General features: G+C 35.3%; 1 pseudogene; it reads right to left on the reverse strand.

The window, feature by feature from the left end:
* Window positions 1-426: 426 nt before the first annotated feature.
* LOC114026575 overlaps window positions 427-18,196 on the reverse strand; it is a 39,053-nt pseudogene continuing 21,283 nt past the window's right edge.

The raw sequence follows: 18,196 nt of genomic DNA on the forward strand, positions 1-18,196 counted from the left end.
TATATACATATGTATACCTGTATTTGTACATGTATACATATGTATACACATGCACATGCATATCAAGTATACTAAGTCCATGGACCCCAGCTTAAGAACTTTTGATTTATAGACAGATGTGCCAATTGCATAGTATATATAAAAAAAGATTTCCCTTGAGAAAGTAGCCCAATTTCCTTAAGGAGGATGGAGAATCAAACTAAATATAATATACATTTTTCATCTTACTCATTTTATAATCTACTACATTGTCTGAATACAATAATAGCTAAGCTTATATAATACTTTTCGGTGAAAGAAGACTTTTCTATTCACCCTTGCTTTTGGAAAGAGTTTGAAATGTTTGAAGAACATAGAAAATGTAATTTTAAAAAATGAACTTTTTTGAAGAGTTCAACTATTTATTTGAGGTATTACAAGAGATAATTAGTCAAAAAGACCAAAGCTCATGTCATCATCTGATTTCTTTTGTCCTCTTTCTTCCCTTCAGCAGAGCCAGCAGCAGGGGCAGCACCCCCAGCAGGAGCAGCACCAGTTGCTGGGACAGCACCACCAATTTCTACATTGCAGATGAGACTTCCAACATCCGTGTTGGCCACAGCCTTTCCAAACAGACCAGTCCAGAAAGGTTCAACATTTACACCTGCTACTGTAATGGGGGCATTGATTTTATCCTTCCTGACTGTGACCTCATCTTCATGTAGGGTGAGGGCCAGGTAGATGCTGGAGAGCTCAGAAATGGAGGCCACTTTCGGGGCTACCTGGCTTGGTGCTAGTAGCTGGCTGAAGTAAGTCTTGGCCTCACCCCAACATGGCCTTAGCTTTCTGGGTAGTATTGAGCACTTGACAAACTTTTTCTAAGTTAATAATTATTATAATTATTGCAATTGTTATTAATTCTCACTTTTGTTTTGATGACCTAGGTTCCTATTCAGGTTATATTAGGATTTTATGCAGATGAGACTTTTCAGTTGGATATTTTTGAAATTCTGTTCCTTTCCATTTTTATTCAACAAGTCTCTTTAACATTATACAGAACCTGAATTTATTCTCCCATTGTTCATATTCATTTCCTTAAAATTTCCATTTTGTATTTTCTGTTCTTTTTTTTTAACCTTCTCTAAATTCCATTTCCCACAAGCATTTTCTCCTTAGTCAAAATTGCTTTGTGGGCCTCTATAATTAAGGCTTCCATTGAATTAAAAGATTCAAATATATTATTCTATTAAATATGGTGAACTTTCTTGCCCCTTTTATTTCTTTTCTTTCACTTGAACTGCATTATATCAGCTGCTTTCTTACTGATAACTCTTAAAGTCTTCAAAAGCTTTCTTTATAATCTCATTTTTGGTTTTTCTTAACTGAAAAATACCAAATTGGGGTTTTCTGCTATGTATTCTTTATTTCTCCCTTAAATTAAAAAAATAGAATTTCTCTTTGGTAGAAGAACTACAGGAGTGTGTGTGTGTGTGTGTGTGTGTGTGTGTGTGTGTGTGTGTGTGTACTTAATATAAATCCATCTTTGCTGAGGTTCACCAGCAATTAATTTTCAGTATTAGACCAGGATGTGTTTGATATGCTTTAAAGCACTGATGCATTTCAGCATTAGCCTGGGAACTGTCTAATATTCAATATTAAATGAAAACCAAGACACAAAAAATCCCTCTTTCTCAGATCTCATTTCTCCCTATATATAATGTTATAAATTAAAGACCACAAAAGCTTATTCAATCCATGGGTATGTGAAATGTTGTTCTGTATTAATACTATAGAGTCTAGCTACCATGTAGCATAATTATTTATAGGGGAAAATAATAATAATGGCAATAATTGCCTATATGTAACTTAGATCCATAAAATGTAAGAATAATGTTTCTAAGAAATGTAATCATACAAAACGTTCATAATATGCAAGCTCCATGAAATGAGTTTAGCAAATATAAAGACCTGATGGAGATCAAATTTGCTTAAGAAGCAGAGTGAAGTAAATATTATCCCTATTGTTCCACCTACCTTCTACTAGAGTGTTACTGAGATTGCTTTCCAGAAGTCTACAAAGGATGAACTCACATCCTAATACTTTTACTCAACTAAAACAGGTAGTGATTTTAATCACTTGTATAACAGTCCATAGAAAATTAAATATAAAAGAATATTTGCAAGATAGCAATATGTCTCAGAGTCATTTTAATCTGATCCCTCTAGAAAAACATGAGAAGAATGAGACTATTAGTAAACCATTCAATAATAATAGTCTATCTTCCATGTTTTGGGGGGAGTGACATGGGAAAGCAGCGAAGTAAGGGAAAGACAGGCAGGGTGATGTTCAGTGGATTTCATGTGCTCTGAGACTGTTATTATAACAGTGAGAAATCAATAGGAATTCTGAAATGTTGGCCAATTAAGTTCTGGTGATTCCACAGATTAGGTTAGCACCCTTGCCAATGTGATATAATTGAAACTGCTAGGATGTTAAGAAATAGAGTTGTAGGCAGGCCTTACCTGAAACCACTATCTTGATCAATTTAACATAGAAGACAGTAGAGAGTGGGTGATGTTCTTTTGTGTTCTGATACCAAAACAAGGCACTACATATTGGAATAAATCATAAATATCAATAATATACCTATTGGAAATTCTTCTGTGTGGATTCTATTGGCTGCAAAAATTGACAAATCATGAGTGTGCATGAGATGAACTGAATATATGAATGCTTTTATAAGGAACCAGTAGTATATTATAACTGAACTAAAAACTGATCTTACCAGTTAGATGCAAAGATTTCCCACTGCTTTTGTCAACAATATCCTCAGCTCCAAGTAACATAGCAAATTATAGTAGATCAATAGAAACCAATCATGAGAAAGAAATTAATTCTTTCACCCACTACTAAGACACATTATTTATAACTTATAGTCTTAGAGAGTTGCTTAGAGCATTGAGAGGTTAAGTGACTTGCCTAGGGCCAAGAGAGGTGGAATTTGAACCCAGTCTTCCTGTTTTTTAAGCTAGCTCTTTATCAATTGCCCCATAGCTACCTAAAATGAAATAGGAAAGGATGTCTTCAATGATTTTGAAAAGCATATGGGCATACTCAAAACAAAGTTTTGAAAAAATCCTTTTTTTATATTGGTGTCATGAATCCAACTAAATGGACCAAAGCACAGTAATTCAAAAAAGCTGACTGGCCATAATCATAATGGGTGAATGAATGTATTCTTCTACAATATTTGACAGCAAGTGTGAAAATATTGCAGGATCTGTTCATAACACAGTATATGTGCTATTTTGTTACCAAAGAATACCCCTAGAGACAGTAGTTAAACACTACCATGGCAAAATATATTTAAGAACACATTAAATACCTACAAAAAAAATTGGGAGTTTATAGCAATATCAAGCCAGTACACACTGCAGAAAACATGAATACCACATTGCCCAAGCAGCATTTGTCTTTTGCTTTTTTTTGGATCTCTGGTATTTAGCACAGTGCCTGGCACGTGCTATGTGCTTGATAGATGTTTATTGACTGAATAATTATAAAACACAGAGTACAAAATCCAGAAAATAAAAGTACATCAGAAATATATCTTTCATCATCAATTAGAAGATACAAAAATCTTAAGGTGATACAGTGAGAAGCACAAAGAAAAAAATAATTCAGCATCAGTCCAAACCATACTGCACAAGTCTGAGAAATATATATATATGCATATATAATATGTACATTTGTATACATACACATATATGTATAGATAACATGTAAATATATATGAGAAACTATGAAGAAACAGGATTTGGAAAATTTCTGGTCATTTTTACCTTTAAAATAATCTCAACACAATAAAATCATTAATTTGATCAAAAGTGAAATGAAAAGTTTGCATATATGTAATATAAAGAATGATAGAATGATTATGCCAAAGAAAATTACTGAAACCATAGATTATCTGAAAAACTGGAAAATGGAAGTTCCAAATAAGATACATAATTATTAACTTTTATATTAAAATATAAAATTGGTATAATACTTGATATCTTTCAGGGAGACAGTTTAGAACAACTATAGTTCTCCCTAATTTTATATTCATTACCATCATGGCAGAATTGAACTGTACATGACTTTCCAGTCAAAAAGAGAGTTGTGCCAAAATATCATATTAATCACTTGATGCACATTGATGGCATGAAGTTTTATGGTTTCAAAGAGAGTACATTTAACAGCTAATTCAACCCAATGGAAACTTTCTCTAGATATACAAAAATGTCATATGGAATCAATAAATGTAAAAGTCTTAAGTGAGTCAATAAAAAATAAAGACTGAAAGATGTGAACTTGAATTTGGAGGTAAAATTGAGTCAACGAACATAGACAATATTTATAAATACCTTGATCTTCACCAAGCAAAACAGAGCACAAGGCTATCTCTTAGGGAAAAAGCTAAGGCTGTGTATGTTATGTTAAGAAACTGACTGGCATACTAAAGTCAACATTTAATAGGAAATACACATTAAGAGGCATTGCATAGTCTTAATTGCCTTTGGGTAACACTTGTCTCAACATATTCTCTTGACATGGTAAAATGAACAATAACAGATCTAAATGGTATTCAAACAAACCCTATAAAATGAATGTAGTAATGAAATAGTGATGAAACATAGACCTTATCACCCCAAGGTAGCTATAGAAAAATAATATTTCCTCACCAAAAAGAAGGAAAAGGATTGATAGATGTCCTTAGAGTATATGATATACAGAAATACTTTTGAAACGACAATATCTTGTTTCATAAAGAATAACAAGATATATACACTATGAGATTTTCCTAATGGAATGGCAAAGATCCAATTACATCATATGAAGTTAACCAATAATATGTCAACAAAGATTTATTGAACAGATAGCTGAGTCCTGTATATTTCTTTGTAGAAACAGAAGGATTTACAGCAGTGATTCAGGACCAGGTCATTGCCAACAGAAATTATGGAAATAAGTCTGGACTTACTGATTGATGCAAATTATTTAATGAAACAGGAAAAACCATACAACATGCTACTGTAAGCTTCAAAATTTAGTATCTGTTAGATACCTAGAAACAGTCAAGTGACCAAGATAATTTTCCAGGAACTTGCAATCTTTTATAAATTAATAGATGACAAACCCCTATGCTACAAATACAAATCCTGATATATCCTTCAGAATTCAGCAAATAAATTATATTGGAACCAAGGAATTATTATAGAACAATCTATTGCCCACAACATTAATTCATAAAAATGTTAGAACAATGTTTTAAGTAGTTTCATAGCTAAATAGTTTTTAAATACTCACAGCCTCCAAACAGCATTAAATACAAAGTTTTTGAGACATAGGGACTTAGGGGAAGAATTTTAAACCACATGGGAATAAGACTAAGTGAATAGCATCCCTATCATACCATCAGCTGCCAGAGTTGTCCTAAAGATGCTTTCAAAAAGTCTATAGAATATGAACTTACATCCTAATATTTTCATTCAATTACAAAAGGCTGTCAGTTTGTCCAATTGCATAATACTACCAGATCTCTACCAAGAATGTTAAAAAATATGAAATAACAATGATAATAACAGTTTACTTTAATGTAGTACTTTACAGTTTACATAGTTCTTTCCTCACAACAATCCTTTGAGATAGACAGTGAAAGTATTCTTATAACCAATCTACAGATGAAAAAGCTAAGGTTCAGAGGTATTAAATGATTTGCCCAAAGTCACACAGTTAATACATAACAGCCCAGAGAGCATTTCTCTCAATAGGAATGTATTCTTTTTTCCAATAATCAATCATAATGTCTCTTACATGCAGCATACTATGATTAGGAATGGGATAAAATTCAAAGATAAGAGAGATGTAATTTTTACAATTGAGGAGTCTGCAGTCTATTATGCAAAAAAAAAAATCACTATTCTCCTCTTTCCTCCCTAGTTAGCTAAATTCAGGGATATGAGTATCTCCCAACCACAGACTACTGAGTGCCTTTCCTGGCCTCTGGCAAAAGTTCCCACAGAGCAACAGATCAGAAGACTTGGAGCTGGTTTGGGGTGCAAGGTGACAACAAGGTTATCTGGGACTATGAGGGCAAGAGACTTCTGATAATAGGACCCCCCTGGGACATTTCTCTGCATTCCTGAGCTATAAAGCAAAAGGACATTTTTAAAGCTATATTAGAAAAGAAGGAGGAGGAAGAGGAGGAGTCTGGAGCAATGACAACTTTAACCAACTCTCACTTTGCCTCTTATTTTCTCTTCCAAGAAGAAAGAAGTAGAGTAGGCAATATGATAGCAGTCTTAATGAATCTGAAGGTCTATCCTGGAAAAAGGATTAATCTTTTAGTAGAGCTTCTTAGTCACCACCTTTCTTACTTTCCAAGGGCCACAGAAATTGCCTGCCTAAACTTTTTCCATGTTATACCTCACACCAGGTTCTCCATTTCTCTAGCCCACTGCCATCTCATACAGTCTTTTCTAAGTTTTTGTTTTTTACTGCTTGCACTACAAATAGAAGAAAAAGGTAAGGAGCAGAAATCTTCTCTTCTATGCCTCTTAGCCAGAGAGAAAGTACCAGATTACACATGTACACAGACACACAGACACACACATGCACACACACACACACACTCCACAAGTTTCATTTTTCATGGATGTGGTGGAAAGATATCAGGTTCTGTTACTAACTCTCCCCTTGCCATAGCCAGCCCTGCTCCTGACAGTGATCTTCTAGATCCAACATTGGACCCATCCTTGGCCAAGGAACAGAGCCCAAGTGAAAGTGGTAGGGAGTGGCATATGCTATAGATGGAAGAGGAATGAGAGGAGAAGGGAGGAAAATGCCAGGTAGGCAGCAGGAAGGGGAAGAGAGCCTATGAATACTCTGCTTCACTTTGTGGGAAAGCACATGTCAGGAACTGTCCATTTATATTGCCATGGTTTGATAAGTTCTGCATAATAAAAAGATATACTACACACTGGATTAAAATGTTTCCCTATATATTCATTTCCTATTCGTTTTTTTAAATAATAAAAAAGAGATGCCATGAAAACAGAAAATATTTTCCATTGCAACTAATAAAGCTTACAAGAGCTAAAAACCTTATCTGACTTAAATCATGATAACTTCATGTCAATTCACTGAATGATTAGAAAGCATTCCATTAATGGCAAATGTTAAATAGATTCTGAGTATCAGCTCTACTGAGGTCACATTAAACTTGCTAATACTGGAAGGCCCATGGATTTCCTTGAATAGTGCCTGTCCCCTTATTTAATTTTCCTGTTTCTGTATGAATTTGATTAATAGCTCCTGCCGAGAGGAGCACAAAGGAAAACCAGATGCCTTTTTGAGATGCAATCAGAAGTGTCTGCGGAGATGGCTGTGGCCACAGAATCAAAGAATCATGAAATTTTAGAGCTGGAAGGGATTTTAGAGTTTATAGAGTCCAAGCACCCACCGAATTAAGGAATCCCTTCAAGTTTGTCAATAGAAGGCTGTTAAAAGCATTGTTTTAACACTTTCACTAAGGGAGAGTTCATTAATTTGCAAATAATCACATTCTATTTTGAACTCCTATAATTGTTTTTTTTAAATCTTCTTTATGCTGAGCCATAATCTCTCAAACTCTCATCTTCTGATTCAAGGTCTACCTTCTGTAACAGCACAGAATATCGATTCTCTCTTCTATACTATAGACTCAAAAAATGTTTGAGGTGTGTTTTTGTTTAACTTGTATTTTCAGCTATGCCAGTAACTTCCTGAATTTCCATTTGGGTCATATCTTTGTGACACTGGTATGTGATTCCAAGATATGTGAAATTATGTAGTGTCCAACAAGCACAAACATCCCTCTAGTAAGTTGTGGTTATTTAAGAATGAAATTTTTAAACAACTGTTATTTTTTCTTTCAATATTTATGTATTATTTTCCACTGGCTAGTAAATTGATAAGACATGAATACAATACATAGTTTGGATTTAACTACTTAATAAATGGTATTTCTATTAATCTTTAGATGACATGAAAATCATTACCGAAACACTAGAGGCACTGTGAACCAAGCAAATTTGGGACCCTCTGCCCAAAAAAACAAAAAACAAAAAACAAAAACAAAAACAAAAACAAAACTTTTAAATGTTTGAAGACAGCACCAATGTTTTGGAAAGTTTCATACATTTAATTCTATAATTCAACAATGAAAATCTGTTAAGCAACTACTATATGAATGGAATTGTACTAGGCACTGGGTCCACTGTGTAGTAGGCACTGAATGGGAAGGAAGCTGGGCTAGGTGATCTCTGATGGTGCCTTCCAATTCTAAGGGTCAGTGATTCATGATGCCAGCCCATCTTCCCAAATTCATTTCTACTTGTCTTCCTTTTTCTAACTACCTCTGAGATCATAGAATCATAAGAACACAAATTTGGGTCGAAAGAGACCTTAGAGGTGATCCAGCCTCATCCCCTTATTTTACAGATGAGGAAACCAAGACCCAGAGAAGTGCTTTGACTTTTCTAAGATCACATAGGGCATAAGTGACAGAAATAGAATTTGATCCCTATTCCTCTGTCTCCAGATCCAGTGTTCTTTCCACTATACCAAAGTCCTTCAATCATATGTGAGATGGATTCTGGACTCATTAACATCCTTGTCACCTTCCCTTGAATTCACACTAATTCAAAACTCTGTAACTTCATCTACTGAAGTGGTTTTTCCATCTACTGATGCAGATCAAAACCCCTCTAAAATTAGGAGATTATATTCAAGGGTTAGTATGCCCCCGAAATCACCACCTTTCAGTCAAACTGGTTGCAAACCTCTCCCCAATTGTCAAGACCTGTCACTGGTAACAGATATGCAGTTCATCACTGGACCCAATTGTTTAATATGCCCCATAAAATGTAGTGCTCATAGCTATATGCAATTGAGATGTGATCTATGCAGAGTAAGGTTAGACTTCTGCCTCCCTTGATCAGGAAATTTTATTAATGCAGCCTGAGGCTATAATGCTAATAATAATGATTAATAATTATAACTATAATTCATGCGTTGTTTTGAGGTCTGCCAAGCACCTTTCAAATATTATCTCATTTTATCTTCACAGCAACCCAGGGAGATGGGTGCTATTATTATCCTCATTTTACAAAGGAGGCAGACAGAGAAGTCAAGTTGACTTGCCCAAGGTGCAGTAAGCATCCAAGGCTGGATTTGAATTGAGTCCACTGGATTTGAATACCAGTGCACTTCTCAATCTCCTGAGCCACTTAGCTGCTCGCAAAAGCTCTATCCCCATGTGCTATCATGTCACCTTGTGCATTTGTGTCACCCTGATATCGTGAAGATTATGCCAGTAGAGTATAAGCTCTAGAATGGGTCTGACAAGTTAAAAAGATTTTGAGTACAGCCTCATTAATGGATGGTATTTATTTTCTCTTAGGATCCACTCAGCTAATTCCAGAGAAACTGATCAATAAGTTGAAAACAAAGCGTTGACTTTTTGGCCAAAGCAAATCAGAAAGACCCTCTGCTAGTGTACAGAAGTGTTGTGGTCTGTGTTGGTGGACAAAACCCACATTGATGAAATCATAGATCCCTGAAGAACTTTAAGATTGTACTACCTTTTTTTGTTGTTGTTCTTAAGCCACCACCTTATGTTGGTTAATATTGAGTTTATGGTCAACTAAGTACCTCAGGTGTTTTTCACAATAACCACTTCTTTTTTGCAATGCTCATGCGCTCCATGTTCCTCTCTTTGATCTTTTGGTTGATCCTCTACTTCAGTTCTTCAGAGACAATAGTTTTCTATGACTTTCAACCATACAGAAACATTAGAGTGAGATTATCATTAAAAAAAGATAGGTCTTTGTCTCAGAGACAAACTTGGGACCCTTAAAAGAGCATTACATTTTCCAATGGGATTTCAACTCCATATCATAATCCAGACATTAAGAATTTTTCAGTGACTTTTTTTCCTTTGTGTATAGTTTGGTAAAACTTTTGAGTAATTATCAATCTCACTTAGGAGGTTCTGTGTTATTGAGGAGCTTAATGCAATCAGTACATTGTCATTTGCAACCAGCAGCATCTAAAGGATTTCACTATATATTAGGAATCCCTCTTTAACTTCTTTGCTCTTCTGGATTTCCTTTACAACAGTGGCAAATACCACTGATCAGTGTACATCTCCTGTTTTGTGCCTCCCTTGACACCGGTGTTCCTTAGGTTCATCAGAGAAGATCATTATATCTTTTGAGAAATGGACATATACATGTTTAACCACCAGAATACGTTAGTAGCCATTCTTTATCCAATTCTATTTAACAAAGAGGATCCTGAAAGTCTTACCTACTTCCTGGTGGTTTGCACTTGTACCATTGAGAAGAAATTCTGGCTCATCTAGCTAGTATGTGGATTTATGAATTTATCCAGTAAGAAACCACCTCTTAAATCACCACCTACAAGTGAATCTCATTTCATTCTGGATCTGTTATATTTCAGAGGGTTCTAGCCATGTAACCTTGATCTAACAGAGCTGGCCCTCCAATGAAGCAAACAGGCTTGTATACTGCATACAGTGTTTTAACTCTTAGAGGAGAATTGAAAATCAAATTAACAGTATATAATAACAAGAAAACTATGCATGACAATCATTTGTCTACAAAGTAGCTGTAAACCTGTTATTCTCTTATATTCTGCAAGACTCAGACGCAGGATCTGCTTCAAACTCGGGTGTTCTAGGGATTGAACAATTCATTCTTCATCTGAGTATAGGATCCAGCAAACATATAGAAGATGCAACTTCTTCTCAGTCTAGGCTTTCCCCTTCCTGACAGGGACCAAACTAGTGGAAGGAAGGAAGCTGCGGCGAAGCTAATCAGAATGTACTTCAGTGCCCTTCACCTTGAGTGAAGCATCTCATCCCACAGCTGTATTTACCCTTATATCAACACTATATATCACTCATATCAACAACTGTATTTACTCTTATATCAACACGACCTAACCAAATCCCCATTAATCTGATACCAGGGCATGGGCGGGGGGGGGCGGTTAGGAAGAGTGAAAAGGGTACTACATGTGAGAAATATCTTTTCACAGGAGAGCTGTTAATTTGGTGCTTTACCAATTCAAATGCTTCTTTATAGTAAACAAATAATAAGCATAGTGACGTCTTGTATTCTTAACACATTTCCATCAATTTTATGATGTCAAAGATGTGGTATACTGTGAAATATTATTTATAAAATACTGACTTATCTTTACTACTTTTACCAAGAAAGTCTTTGATGTCTGTGCAAGGTAAAAATTTTGCATGGAATTGTTATCATTACTTATAATGTACTTTCTTCTATTCATTTCCCATTTTTTGGCTTCAACATCTTGTTTATGATAGATTAGGTTGCTGTTGTTTTCATTGAATGATTTATCTTTTTCTTATTTTTGCTTTCTTCTTGTAATTCTGATATTTGCTTTAAGGAGTCAATGATTTTACCAGGTACTGGTAGCTGATTCAAGAGCAGAAACAAATTGTTTCCTGTCCTCTGAAATAGAATCAGTTTAATTTTTGTAATATTATTTGGTGTTCTCTATAACTAATATCCTCTAATTCTTTTATCAAAGAAAGTATTCGTGATGGATAAATAAGAAGTATCTGTGTACTCTTGATCCACATTTTCCAACATATTTCTCACCAACTTCAACTATACTACCACTAACCTCACTTATACATACTGTTTACTTGATGGAATATAAGCTACTTGAGGGCAAAGTCTATTTTATATTTATTTTTATATTACTAGCACCTAGAAAATAGTAATAGAATGACTGAGCTTCAGATTTATAGATACTTGGAATTTTGGAACTGGAAAGATCGTTAAAATCATTTGATGTTTAGACTCTAATCCAACCCCTTTTCTTTATAGATGATGTAACTCATATCCAAAGATTATGGAAACTTGCCCATGGATCCAGGTTTCTGGAAGTTCAGCCCTAGAGGTTTAAGGAGAACATGTACTAGATCATCAGTACCCATCAACACTTCGCAACCCTATGTAATATTCCTTTATGCCTGATATCACAGCTGATAAATGAAATCAGGGCAGTACTTAAATCTTCCCCACCTTTATAATGACTAGCACCTTGTACATAGTAGGCCTATCTGAAGTAAAACAATTGAGTTTCTTAAGATGCTTTCTGGGGATACCAAGAATGACAAAAGTACTGGGAACTTCAGGTACTGTTATAATATGATGGAATAGATATTTTGGTTATGGATGAATTGCTATTCCTTAAATGGCACTATGGAGGTATTCTTTATTTGCTTACAGTCTGGGTTAACCATAATGTACTGCTTGTTATTAGCTCTTAAACTAAATGCAAGAATAATTAATTCCATTACATGACACATACTTCACATAAATTAATGTGAAATTATGTTGAATATAACCAAATACAGCCCATGTTTCTTTAAGAGCACATTTGACACACGAAAGATAAACATACCTAGCTTCATATGTGCCAACAACATGGAGGTGCACACAAGTTTTAAAAAATCAGGTATGAAACATATTCATTATTTTTGCTTTTGCTTTGAAGTTTTCTTCTGCATTTCTCATTTTAAAATAGTAAAGCCTTAGAAAATGCTTTGATTAGTTAATTGCTTCTATAGATTCAACACTGTCTCTCAAAGCAGTTTTTCTCTTCTTTTCTCCTAGTGAGAAAATGCTTTTAATTTTCATCCTAAGACTCAAAAGTGGCCAGAGCTACTAAAACGATATTCTTTTGATATTTTAATTTACTTATACTTTCATATTGTGAAAGATCTGAGGTCTCATCAGTGTGGGCACTTCCTCCACAAAGCCAGATATCCACCTTTTCATCCTGTGCATTTTTCATTCATCTCTTTCCATAAATACTCTACAGAAGTTCATCCAACATGCTGAAGGCTTTGCTCTGATTCTTTTAATACACTGTGAATAGAAAGGCTAAGGTTAAAAAATGAAGCACCAGCAATCAATGAAAGGTTGGAAAGTGAGAAAAGAGTCAGGCATGGTTAAGACAATCCCCTCTATCTGACTTTCCCATATTCCCTAAGTTATAAGATACCCCTTAGATACCTTCTTCCCTAACCTTCCTCAAGGAATAAGTCAGTAAAATATACTTCACTTTCCTGAACCCCCACAGGGGGTTATCAGCCTGGTGCTTATACATTACTACATTTTGGCCCTTTAGAGAAGAGTGGCCTTCTAAGATATGTTGCTCTTTAAGCACGCCGTATTATCGCTCAGAAATCTGTAGATGATGACTATATAAAATATCTTAGGATGAAGACAAGTAGAGGTATTGTGAAAAGCAATGTGGAAAGGCAGAAGGAAAGCCGATCTTACTAGTAAAATCAAGTTTCTAATGTCCTGCCCTTTTTAGACATTCTCAACAGAGAACTTCTTTGTTGTTGTTGTTCACTCATTTTTCAGGCATGTCTGAATCCCTGTGACTCCATTTGGGGTTTTCTTGGCAGGGATATTGGAGTGGTTCACCATTTCCTTCTCCAATTCATTTACAGATGAGGTAATTAAGGCAAACAGAGTTAAATGACTTGCCCAGGGTTGTACAGCTGTTCTGTACCTGAGTATCTGTATTCTCTATCTCAGTATCTGAGAACAGATTTGAACTCAGGAAGATGATTGACTCCTGACTCCAGGTGCCATATTCTATCCACTCTGTCACCTAGCTGCCCAATGAGCTACTTATTTGCAATAAATTGCATAGGGTTTTAGGAAAGGTGATACCTATAGAAATGTCATTGTACATGAAACACAGTCAATCGATAAGCATTCATTAAGCACTGACTATATTCCAGGATTATCCCAAGCACTGGGGACATAAAGGAAAATGAAATTTTAAAAAGCAATCCCTGCTCTTAAGACTTTCACAGTTTAAACCGGGAGACAATATTCAAATAACTACACACAAACAAGATTTATATAGGATAACTTGAAAATAATCAAAAGGGAAGGTACTAGCATTAAGATGGATTAGGAATGGCATCTTTTTAAAAAACTTTTTTTAGGCTCTACATATACATTCACATTAAGCATATTTTCACATTAGTCGTGTTGTAAAGAAGAATTAGGACCAATGGAAGGAACAATGAGAAAGAAGAATCAAAACAAAAAAACAAAAGAAAAGGAGGTTAAATAATATGCTTCCATCTGCATTCAGATTCCATAGTTCTTTCTCTGGATGTGTATAGCTTTTTCCACCGTGAGTCTTTTGGAGTTGTCTTAGATCCTTGCATTGCTGAGAACAGCCAAGTCTATGAAAGTTAGTCATCACACAATGTGGCTATTAATGTGTACAATGTTCTCCTCATTCTGCTCACTTCACTAAGCATCTGTTCATACAAGTCTTTCCAGGTTTTTCTGAAGTCCACTTGCTCATCATTTCTTATAGCACAATAGTATTCCATTACATTCATATACCACAACTTGTTTAGTCATTCCCCAATTGATGCACATCCCCTCTATCTCCAATTCTTGGCCACCACAAAAAGAGTTGTTACAAATACTTTTGTACATGTGGGTCATTTTCCCATTTTTATGATCTTTTTGGGATACAGAGCAAGGAGTGGGATTGCTGTGTCAAAGGGTATGCACAGTTTTATAGCCCTTTGGGCATAGTTCCAAAGTGCTCTCCAGTATGGTTAGATCAGTTCACAACTCCACCAACAATGCATTAGTGTTTCAATTTTCTCACATCTTCTCCATTTTATCATTTTCCTGTTTTGTCATGTTAGCCAATCTGATAAGTGTGATGTGGTACCTCAGAGTTATTTCAATTTGCATTTCTCTAATCAATAATGATTTAGAGCATTTTTTCATATGACTATGGATAGCTTTAATTTCTTCATCTGAAAACTACCTGTTCATATCCTTTGACCACTTATCAATTGGGACATGACTTGTATTCTTATAAATTGGGCTCAGTTTTCCATATATTTTAGAAATAAGGTCTTCATCAGAGATACTGGCTGTAAAAAATGTTTCCCAGCTTTGTTTTCCTTCTAATCTTGGTTGCATTGGCTTTGTTTGTGCAAAAACTTTTCAATTTAATATAATCAAAATCATCCATTTTGCATTTCATAATGTTCTCTATCTCTTGTTTCATCATAAATTCTTCTCTTCTCCATAGATCTGACAGGTAAATTATTCCTTGCTCTCCTAGTCTGCTTATAGTATCAGCCTTTATATCTAAATCATGTACCCATTTTGACTGTATCTTGGTATAGGGCGTGAGATGTTTGTTGGTCTATGCCGAGTATCTGCCATAGTCTTTTTGAGTTTTCCCAGCAGTTTTTGTTAAATAGTGAGTTCTTATCCCAGAAGCTAGAGTCTTTGGATTTATCAAACAGCAGATTACTATAGTCATTGAATATTGTGTCTTGTGTACCTAATCTATTCTACTGATCTACCACTCTATGTCTTAGCCAGTTTCAAGTAGTTTTGATGATTGCTGCTTTATAATACAATTTAAGATCTATAATAATAAGTATGGCTAGACCACCTTCCCTTGAATTTCTTTTCATTAAATTCCCTTGATATTCTAGACCTTTTGTTCTTCCAGACAAATTTTGTTATTAATTTTTTTCTAGCTCTATAAAATAATTTTGGTAGCTTGGTATGACACTGAATAAGTAAATTAATTTAGGTAGAATTGTTGTTTTTATTATATTAGCTTGGCCTACCCATGAGCAATTGATATTTTTCCAATTATTTAGATCTGACTTTATTTGTGTGAATAGGAATGGCTTCTTGTAAAGGGTGGGAATTTAGGTGGGATTTGAAGAAAGCAGATAGAGATAAGGAGGGAGAACATTCCAGGCACATGAAGGAAAGAGAGTGAAAATGCTCAGTCTGAGGAGTATGAGGGGTATGGAGATGGGGGAGGTGCAGTGTCTTGTGTTAGGGACAGTGAGAAAGTCAATGTCACTGGATTGCAGGATAGAGGAGGGAAGGAGGGAGTAAGAAGACCAGAAAGGTAAGATGTGGCCATGTTATGAAGGGCTTCAAATGGCAAAGAATTTTATATTTGATCCTGGAGAGGATAAGGAGGTTATTGAGTAGAGGGTGACATGATTAGTCCTACATTTTAGGAAGATTAATTTGATAGCTGAATGGAGGATGAACTGGAATGAGGAGAGACTTGGAAATGTGAAATTGGCAGTCAGGAGAGATGTTCAAGCTGGACAAATAGATCCAAAAGTCATATGTGTGGAAGAATATTGAATCCATAGAGGCTTATGAGATCATTGAAAAAAACACTATAGGCAGAGAAGAGAAGGCCAAGCCCAGAGCCTTGGGCAACACTCATGATTAGTCGGTATGGGAGTGGTCAAACAGGTTGAAGTAAATATAGGAGAGTAGTTGTTTTGAGAACCTAGAGAGAAGAGAATTTTAAGCTCAGTAGGAAAGTAGCAATGAACATTCAAAGCATAGGGATCCTTTATTTTTCCCCCTTTCGATTGTGGATTGCTCTTCTGTATAGTTTTCAGTTGCTTACATTCTCATGTAAAAAAAACACAGCTTAATGAAAAAAAGAAAAAAAATAGGATGTTGGGGGTAAAATTGTGTGTAGGTGTTTATTCAGTACCAACTATTAGATTTATGAGAGAAACAATTGGTCTGTGGAAGGTCCCTGATCCACTCAATTCAATCTGATGATTGATAGGACATAATGATCATCAATACTTGTCATGGTTAAAACCACAAGGAGTCATCAGGAAAGATGAATGCCCTGCTTTGTGTTTAACTTACTGAGAGAAATATAAGAAAATATAATACTGAAAAAATGCAGGATTCAGTCTCTGATTAATATCTAGACGGAGCCAACTGAAGCACTCACTATAGAAGAATAAATCAAATATAAGTTAAATATGTACTAATATAAAAATTGCGCATGTATATATGTGTAAAACATAAATATATGTGAATATATGTGTGCAATGTTATATACAAGTAAACATTTCATGCTAGTAAATATTTAACTTAATTATGATGGATTTTTCTATAGTACTTGGGTTGGCTCAACCTAGATATTAATCTTAGACTGCTCCTGCATTTGTTCAGCCCCATCTTTTCTCATATGCATTTCTCTGGGCTGGTCCAGCATAGAGGAGGTCACTCAGATTCTCTGATAGCTTCTTGTATTAACAGATACAGATGACAATATCAGAACCCCTCCAATCTTCTCTAAAATAAAATATAAATTCTTCAGTGCAGCATTTTAAAGATTTTAACTGCCTAGCTCCATCCTATATTTCTATACTTACATCACATCACTCTTCACACACTATGCTATAACCAAACTGACCTACTTACTATTCATTCACATCATTGTTACGTCTCCCACTGCCACACCTTTACACTGTCTGTTCCACAGGCCTGCAGTGTTCTCTCTTCTCTCCTCTTCCTTTTAAATTCCTTAGCTTCCTTCAAGGAATGCTCATGTGCCCTCTCCTGCTGGGCCATTGCCGTCTTGACTTATATCTTGCCAGTGGACTCCTACAACTCTGGAAGAAAGAGTGAGGTTAATAACTTTGCACAGCTCTGCCTCACTTAAAAGTCCAATTCACTTTCAAGTCAAGGCATTCCCTTCCTGATGTCATTTGTCCTCTTTGAGAACAAAGGATGAACAACAACAATGTTAGTGCTCTTTTCCTTCTCAGATTGCATTATATTCACTTAAATATTCAAATTTTGTAACTCTACTTCTCCAGTAGAATGTAAGTTCCTTGAGGGCAAGTCCTATTCTTTCATATGGTCTTTGTTTACCTAGCACTGAGCATAGTATTTTGTACATAGTAAGTACTTGCTGCTTATTAAATTAAAATTAATTTCTCATTCTGCCCATTTATTCTCCATGTTTTCCTATAAATCCTTCATAGAATCTTACTCAACAGCTGATAAAGGGGACTGCCTCATTATCCCCAAAGTGCCCAAGTCTTTCAGCTCTAAGCCACAAGTGGCCAGACCAGAAATAGATAGGGTATCTCTAACTGGACAAACTCTGTGGCTCTGTTACACAGACATAGCCTAGCCTTTCACAATAGGCAATCATATCAAAGGAATCAACAACACTGTTTTTAATCATTAGTCATAAATGATTAGT

The sequence above is a fragment of the Vombatus ursinus genome, unplaced genomic scaffold, assembly GCF_900497805.2.
Source record: "Vombatus ursinus unplaced genomic scaffold, bare-nosed wombat genome assembly UNPS02014841.1, whole genome shotgun sequence".
Classification (NCBI taxonomy): domain Eukaryota; kingdom Metazoa; phylum Chordata; class Mammalia; order Diprotodontia; family Vombatidae; genus Vombatus; species Vombatus ursinus.